At 45.7% G+C, this 8,684-nt stretch overlaps 1 protein-coding gene across 1 annotated transcript in view; it reads right to left on the reverse strand.

Annotated features, from left to right (window-relative positions):
- PDLIM1 (PDZ and LIM domain 1) overlaps window positions 1-8,678 on the reverse strand; it is a 45,519-nt gene extending 36,841 nt beyond the window's left edge. Inside the window, exon 1 of the mRNA XM_024760179.1 lies at window positions 8,662-8,678. The gene's annotated coding sequence lies outside the window, so the exon portion shown is untranslated. The remainder of the gene's footprint in view (window positions 1-8,661) is intronic.
- Between the last annotated feature and the right edge of the window lie 6 nt (window positions 8,679-8,684).

Here is an 8,684-nt window from a genome sequence, read left to right on the forward strand (position 1 = left end):
TACACGGGCTCAGTAGTTGTGGCTCGCGGGCTCTAGAGCGCAGGCTCAGTAGTTGTGGCGCACGGGCTTAGTTGCTCCGCGGCATGTGGGATCCTCCTGGACCAGGGCTCGAACCCATGTCCCCTGCATTGGCAGGCGGATTCTGAACCACTGCGCCACCAGGGAAGACCCCAATTTTTTGTTACATCTTATGGAGTGTGTTCTTTTGTTTGAAATTTTGTAGCCATGTATTTTGGTGCTATAAATCACCTTACAAGTTGGGTGTATTAATATTAAATAATGATAACAATAATTTTTAACATTATACAAACAAGACTGGAATAAAGAAATTTGGAATTCACGTTCAATCTCAGTGCCATGCACCTTTAGGGACAACCTCCTTCAAACTAATGGCTGTGTCCAAGTATTTAGGTATAAATGTTTTTAAAATTTTTATTTATTTTTGGCTGCATTGGGTCTTCGTTGCTGCGTGCGGGCTTTCTCTAGTCGCGGCGGGCAGGGCCTACTCTTCATTGCGGTGCGCAGGCTTCTCATTGCGGTGGCTTCTCTTGTTGCGGAGCACAGGATCTAGGTGCATGGGCTTCAGCAGTTGTGGCACGCGAGCTCAGTATTTGTGGCTTAGCGGGCTCTAGAGCACAGGCTCAGTAGATGTGGTGCACCGGCTTCGTTGCTCCGCGGCATGTGGGATCTTCCCAGACCAGGGCTCGAACCCATGTCCCCTGCATGGGCAGGCGGGGTCTTAACCACTGCGCCACCAGGGAAGTCCCTATTTAGGTATAAATTTAAAGGACTCTGAGCTGGATGACAAAGCAGAGCCCCGCTCCTGCAGTATGCCACTTAGATGCGTAATTTGAACTCTCCTTAGTCAGACTTCTGACTCAGTTTGTTTGTGGGCCCAGGCTACGGCACAGACTTTGAAGCCACATTATAGAAACAGAAGCTGTATGAGCTTATGCAGTTGGCTTGAAAACCCCAAGAATGTTTCAAAATGTTCTTGGTTACTCCATAACCATTTTCTTAAGAAAATGAGGCAATGAAGTAGTTCAGGTCCAAGTAGCTGAGCTATGCCGTAATCCAGCTTCACTTCGCACTCGCTGCAAAAGGAAGCTATTAACGCTAAGGGGTGGCCGATCAAGGAGACTTATTGCTCTTAGTCTGAAAGACCAACCATCATTTCTTAGGTAGGAATATAATTAAAAAGCAGATAGCAAAGTAGAATACTTTGACTAATTGATCAAGAAGTCATCAGTCTCTCAAAGGTCCGGATACAAGTCCCAGTGAATCCCGTGTGCTTTTAAACAGCCCCAATAACAACCACCCATAACCCAAATCCTAACCATTCACTAAACACATAACCTTGGGCAGTTACACTCTCCATTGCTTCAGTTTCCTCATTTATCAAATAAAATTTATAATAGGGTCAACCTCATTTGTTGCTGGATTAAATGAGGTTTCATTTGTAGAGTTTAGGACAATGTCTGGCCCATAATAAGCATTCAATACACAGTAGCTACTACTAATATATTTTTTTAATAGTACCACTGTATCCTGACACCTTCTATGTGTTAGCCATAGTGCTAAGCTCTCTCTAGACATCACCTTAATCCTCACTACAACCTTTGAAGACAAGGACTATTATTCCCGCTTTACAAATGAGAGCACTGAGGTTTCAGAGGCGTTTAACCCTGCCTGAGGACATACAGCTAATATAGGGACAAGACAAGGTTTGAACCTAGATCAGGCTGATACCGAGACTTCATTTTCCCATGACATCAAGATGGCTTTAATTCTTGATTTGCTGCATTAAAAATAAGGCAGAAAGTACAAAGCAGTGACATCCAAATAGTTCACCATGACATGGTAATTTGATTTTTAAAAATGCTACACGAATGGAAAAATGTCTGAAAAGTTTTGCAGCAAACCGTTAAACAGTGTTTACCTCTGAGAAGTAAGATTGGGGAAAGGTGTTGGAAGGCTTTTACCTTGCACTGTCCACATTTTTATATTATTTGATCTTTTATAATAAGCACAAGGGTTGTTATGTAAGTTTTTTATTGAGGCATAACACACATACAGAAAAGGACACGAATTGTAAATAAACAGCTGGATGGATTCTCACAAAGAAAGCGCACCCATGGAATCAGCACCAAATAAAGAAACAGAACATTACCTGAACTTCCAAAGGCCCCTCGTGCCTCCTTCCCATCACTAACCTCCTGGCAAAGGTTACTGTGATCCCAGCCTTTAACACTATAGATTAATTTTGCCTGATTAATCTTATATAATTGCAATGATGTGGTATTTATGCTTCGTGTCTGCCTTCTTTCTCTCAACATCACATGTCTGCCTGTCTGATCTATGTCATTGTGCATGGCTGTAATTCCTTCATTCTCATGGCTGCAGTGTTTCATATCATTATTTATATGTTTATAAATACATTTTTATATACCACCATTTATTTCTCCATTCCACTGTTGTTAGACATTTGAACTGTTCCGAGTTTGGGGCTATCGTGAATAGTGCTGCTTTGAAGATTCTTGACATGTCTTTTGGTGCCATGTGGACACATTTCTATTGAGCAGTTAACCAGGAGAATTGTTGGGTCATAGGGTCTGATCACGTTCAGCTGTGGAAGTATTTTTTTATTTTTTATATAATTTTTTTAAAGAAATGGATGTAAGTCATTGCTGCATCACCTGAATTTTATTTATCTGTATGCATTTGACAACTTTATCCTATATAGGTCATACCTGCGTCCTATCTTCTTATCTGACAGACATGAGTAGTCATATCTATTAAAATTAGGCCGAGTCCTTGATCAAGAACCTGGCCTCCTACAAGACCAGAGTGTTCTTCGGAAAGGTGTTTTTCATGTTTACGGCATTTACTGAGAAGGCAGTGTACCACACGTATGAAAATACACCACGGACCTCAGTCACAGATGAGCTCTCCACGCCACCCACGTCAGTGCTAATAACAGTCACACAGGGTGCTAAGTGCCATACAGAAATTACCTTTCTCGTCTGAGGTTTTCATGGGTATATTTTGTTCTGGACTTGGCTTGGCCGCCACTTTGCAGGCCCATCCTTGGCTGGGCGAGGTGGATCTGTCCTCTCCTTGGTCATCTTCATTTGCCATAAAAACTGCCCCCAAATCCCCTCCTGGCCACCTACAGAGGCTTTTCTCTGGCAAAGCATCCAATTCCTCGGCTCTTCTGTTCTGCCCTGCCCACACGGCCATGGAATCCTGTGGCTGGTCTGTCAGTTCTCCCAGGTGGGGCCACGGCTTCTAGCTTTTCAGGAGAAACAGGAAGGGGAGGTGCTGCCCTCTAGGATGCTCTGAGCTCCAGGGGCACTCAGGCTGAGGCCAACCCAGCCAACCCCCATGGGCATGAGGGCCTCTGGGGTGAGGAGCCCCGGAGAGTCCTACCCCTCATGTTGATGACTGCCCCGCCATTAGCACTTCTCAGACCTGGGTGCTGCGTAATATTATTATCAGTGAAATATTGACAGTTACAGCTTATCAGGGGGCAGAATACTGTGGTTGAAGCTGGCCTGGGAGTCAATCTGTCTGGCTTCAAATCCCAGCTCTTCAATTTACTGTATGTATTGTGTGTCCTGTGTCCCTGTGTCGTGGGTTGTGGGGAGTACAGAAGAAGATAATGCAAGTGGACACCTAGCACAGAGCAGCCATTCAAAACATGTTAGCTACTGTTAAAACATTATTATGACATAGAGGTTAAGGCTATGGGCTTTGAAGCCAGACCACTCAGCCAAATTCCAGTTCTATCCACTCACTACTGTATGACAAGGGCAAAGTACCTAATGTTTCCATGGCTCAGTTTTTTCATCTATAAAATGGGTATCTTAATTGTATCTACCTCACAAGATACTTGTGACGATTACTGAAAGACTATGTTAAGCTCTTAGAACACTGCCTGGCATATAAAAAGTCATATACAGTTTAACTATGGTCATTGCTGCAAGCCAATCAAATAAATAGTCTCACACAAATCTTCCAAGTGTAAATGGAGGCTCTTGTGATTAACATAAGAGTCATTTGGGCATAGATATTCACAGATGAATAACACAACCCAAATTCATCTGAAAACATTTCTGAATTCATATTACGCTTTCTCATCAACTGGTGGTTGAAGGTACAATTAATGTCATATGAGAGGTTGGGACACTTTTTAACAATAAAAAAAAGGGGGGCCCTCATATTCAAAGGGTACAAAACCACTGGTTTACTTATTTTTTTATTTATCTTTACAGAGAATTGAGCCCCAGAGAAGGCACGTGACGTACCTGGGGTCACCCAGTGTGGTGTTCAGGACTGGAGTTCAGCCTGAGTTCCTGCCCTGGACACTCTACCAGGCACCATACAGAAGTTCTGGAAGCTTCTCCAGGCTCTCCTCTGAGACATACTGGAAGTCAAATCATCCTTTAAAAATTCATTTTCTGACATAGCCTTTTGCTCATTTTTAAATGAGCCTTTACCATTTCCTTTACAAAGAAGTAGTTCATTCATTGAAAAAATTTGTAAATTCAAACAAATTACCTAACCTATGGGCACTGAGCTTCTCCCCTGTAAAAGGCAAAGAATACTCATTTTCCTCTCCTCCAGGGAGCAATGGCAAGGTACGGCCTACGGAATGAGCATAGCTTGGAAGCCACTCCTAACTAGTCCCAGCACAAGAGCAGTTCTGGTGCTTTCCCCGGTCCTGATCAGCGTAGGAGAGTGATCTCAGGGGTTAAAGGATAACGTCCTCTCAATTATCTGCCCTGTTGCAATACCTTAACACCATTCTCCACTCTCTCCTCCTCAAAGACAAGCCAGCAAGGTTGGCATCCAGGATTTTAGGTAAGGGGCAGGGTCTCTGGTCAAAGGGACATAACATGGCTTGGTGAATTTCATGCCAGTAGGCTCAAGCATTCACTTCCAAGCCATTCCCTGTAATTCATCCTCTTCCTCCTCTCCTTAGATCAGCTGGAGCAGCTAATATTTCCCAGGTGATCAATTTCACAGAATGAGGGAGTACAGAGCAAGGGCCATTAATGCATAATGAGCCTTTATGGACAATTCTCACTTTTCACAATCTGACAGATAAGCCCTGCTCTTTCGACCTTAAGGACATGATGCAAGCCTACTTGAGTCTGGAAATGACACTCTTTAAAGTCAGAAAAGACCCTGTGACTACAGAGTATCCATTATTAAACACTCCTTAGGATACTTGAGCGAAAACCAGAGGCTCTTAGCAAAGGCTTCCCCAGGACTCAAGAGGCAAATGAGCAACTCCTCCCACCGAGAGCATCCCCTTATCTCTGGCCCCGCCCCTTCCTGCCTTTTGTCAGTTGCTGGGAGAGGAAAAACGGTCAACATAAACTCCGCAGCAATTTTGGCCTGGCTGTGGATTCTCTGAAGACTTCCATGGAAAGCAACTAGAGGAAATAAGAAATTGACATGGGGAAAAAAAAAAACATACCACAACTCAAGGAGATAGACAACTGTAGACCTGGAGCAGGAACTGACAGAGAAAAAAAATCTCAGAGGACAATTGCAAATGTGTCAGGAGTCCAAGGAGGACTTCAGGGAGTCCAAGGTAGAGGCTTAAATGAGAAACTGGTAAAAGGAAGAAAGATAGTTTATGTCCATTCACAGTTGGAGAGCTGGGTTGAAATTTTTTAAGTGTATCACAATAACAAAGATGAAAATATTGAGGAACAAAAGCAGCTATTCACACACACACAAATGTGTTCTGTTTGTTTCTGTTCAGAAACTGGCTAAAAACAAGGAGGTAGGTTAGTGAGCTGCTGAGGTCCTGGTAATGTTCTATTTCTTGACCTGGGTGGTAACTCTACAGGTCTTTATAAGCATTTGCTGTGCATTTTTAGTTTATGACTTTTTAATTTCACAATAAAGTTAAAAAAGAAAAAAATAATTTCAAGTACACAAGATTACAGAGTTATATCCAGGAGCTTTAGTAGTTTGACAAAAGAATGAAGCCAATACCAGAATAATTCATGCAAGGGAAAGCAAACATAGCCATTTAAATAAAAGGCACTCCTTTCCCAGCCTAATTTTATGGTTTGCTTTGGTGTGGAGACTCAAAGTCTGCATATACAAAACCATACCAAAGTGTATCTGCCCCGAATGATGAATCTAGCACACCTACCAACCAGAACGTGTGCATAACTCTGCAGATGCTCACACCTCCTCACTACTGTGCACTGCTTACAGAGCAATCTCACATACCTTAACTCACAGCCAATGGCTGGAGTTAGCCCCGTTGCAGAGATCAAAAAGGCAGCCACAGACAGTAGAAGACTCACCCCAGGTACAGCTCAAGTAAGAAGCAAAAATCAGACCTATACCAGATCTCAGACAGCTACCTCAGGGACCCTTTACGACAATGACTTTCCCATTCCCAGGAAGTTAGGAGGCCCATGTTTTTTCCATGTGGGAATAATGAGATGAATAAACAGGTAAATTACTGTCAGCAAGAGAATGTCACCTCCTGAGTCACTTTCACTTTTCAATTAAAGCACAACCCAGGGCGTTATAAAGATTAGCTTCCCTCACTAAACCATGAACACCTTGAGAGTGGAGCCATGTCTTCTTCATTTCTGGGACTCCAGGGCTTTGCTGTATAGTTTCTAGAATATGCTATATGCTCATGAGACATGTGCTAATAAAAAAATAAACAAACGGATGAGGGTACAAACTAAAGAATTCACAGTATTGTGTTTTCCACCCCATACCATCATTCCTGCACAGGGCCACTTGCATTAAGTCTTTTAAAACCAGCTAAAATGGCAGGCAGTAATTGCCCTTTTAATAGATGGCCAATATATTCTCAATTCTTCTTCTTTTTTTTTTTTAATCACCCCCACTCTGTCCCTCCAGCTCCAGCTCCGGCTCCTTGGAGGAAGCCATATTCTCCAGTTCTTAAGAAAGGGTTTCATGTCATACATAAATTCAGAAGCTGAGCCGGCTGACAGGTTAATTATAGACACAAAGTGTGGGGACAAATGGACTATGAGGTAAGCGAGTCTAAATGTGCCTTCCCTGGATAAGCATTTATTAATAAGCCTGCAAAGATTTACTGGGCACAGCCAGGTTCAGCTCGGTGCCAGCCTTGGGGGCAGGGGTCCAGATTTGGGGAAGGCACAGTTTCTGCACTTGAGGAATCTGGCTGGTGGCTGGGAAGACAGCATGTACCTGCAAGAATAATCGAAGTTGTCCCCTGGGGACAGCAGGTGGAAGACAGGGCCTAAGAACTGAAGCACCTGCCCCTTTTGGGAGTGGGATGGTCAGAGAAGACATCACTACACTAGGGCCCACCTGCAAGGAAATGTGGGTAGGACTGTGGCTGGAGAGAAGCCAAAGAGGAAGCCCCAATTCTTTTCCTCCTGTGCCTCCCACCATATTCTTTCGGGGGCTGGAGGCAAGCACCTAAGTCAAAAAGACACATAGGGATATTCCCCTTCCCTCTCCACCCTCCCCCTCTAACAAAAAGGAGGAAGGTTCAGATGGCTGGGGAGGCAGGGCTAGGGTCATCTTCAGCAAGCAGATGAGCCCAAGAATGGAATGATAGGCCTATAAAAGCTGGGTACCAGAGAGTGTTTGCGCTCCCTTTTTTCATTCAAAAGAATTTTCTTGCCCGCCTTTTGGTGGCACATTGAATGTGGCAACTCTCAGTGGGACATCAACCTTGCCTTTAGCAAGATGACCAAAGCCTGGGCCTCCAAACAGTGAGTCTGGGTCTCCCTCGGGCTTCCGCTTTATTTGGGGATGATGGACCTGGTCGTCTCCGATTGAACCTGGGCCCTTCCAAACAGATGAGGACCCTCTGAGAATTTTTCAAGCACCAACTTCCCCCAGACAAACACATAAGGTGGGAACCCCACCGAAGCCCTATTTATGGGGGAAAAGGTCCGATCAGTTGGTAATCCCGAAATGCCAGGCAGAAATATGGCACGGCCATCTCCCGCGAAGTAGTGGAATGTCCAAGAGGGTTTATACGGGTTGGTCTGTTTCCAAAATCCCGCCATTTCTCCAAAAGACATTAGAGAAGTAAAACCTGGCCGTGGATCAAGTCCAAAGAGTGAGAAACTAATTGTTTCGATTGTTGCGTTTAACCTCATTCGCCCTCCCCGCCCCCGCCCCAGTAAACTTCCCATCCTCTCCACCTCACTTTCCAGGTGGTTCCTGCTACTTCCAAACTGCTTTCCGCCGCTCTGCGGCTTGTTTAGAACGGGGAAGCGCTACTTCCCAGCGTGCGGGATCTGCGGGGACACTGAGCCTTTCACCCGCGGACAAAGCGCGTCCACGCGCCGGCCACGCTCCCGGAGCGAAGGCACGAAAACTGCGCCTTTCTGTCCCACGGACGCGGTAAGTGGTGCTCCGCAGCTGGCTGGCTCGTCTGGGAGCGCGGCGTCCGGCAAGCGCGGCGGGGGTTGCGGGCCCGAGGTGCGCGGAAAGCGCTCGGCGCACCTGGCGCACCTGGCTGCGCCGGCCGCCCCGGCTCCGTCCCGGGCTCCGGAAGCCGCCGTCTCCGACAGCGCCCGCGGCGCCCTGGCCGCCCCAGCTCCCCTCTGGGTCACGCCGCTCCCCAGCCCGGGATGGCCCCGCTCCCCGCGCCTCCCAGGCTGCTCTTACCCGGGAAATGGCGAGAGGCTGCT

Source organism: Neophocaena asiaeorientalis, unplaced genomic scaffold (genome assembly GCF_003031525.2).
Source record: "Neophocaena asiaeorientalis asiaeorientalis breed wild unplaced genomic scaffold, Neophocaena_asiaeorientalis_V1.1 scaffold554, whole genome shotgun sequence".
Classification (NCBI taxonomy): Eukaryota; Metazoa; Chordata; class Mammalia; order Artiodactyla; family Phocoenidae; genus Neophocaena; species Neophocaena asiaeorientalis.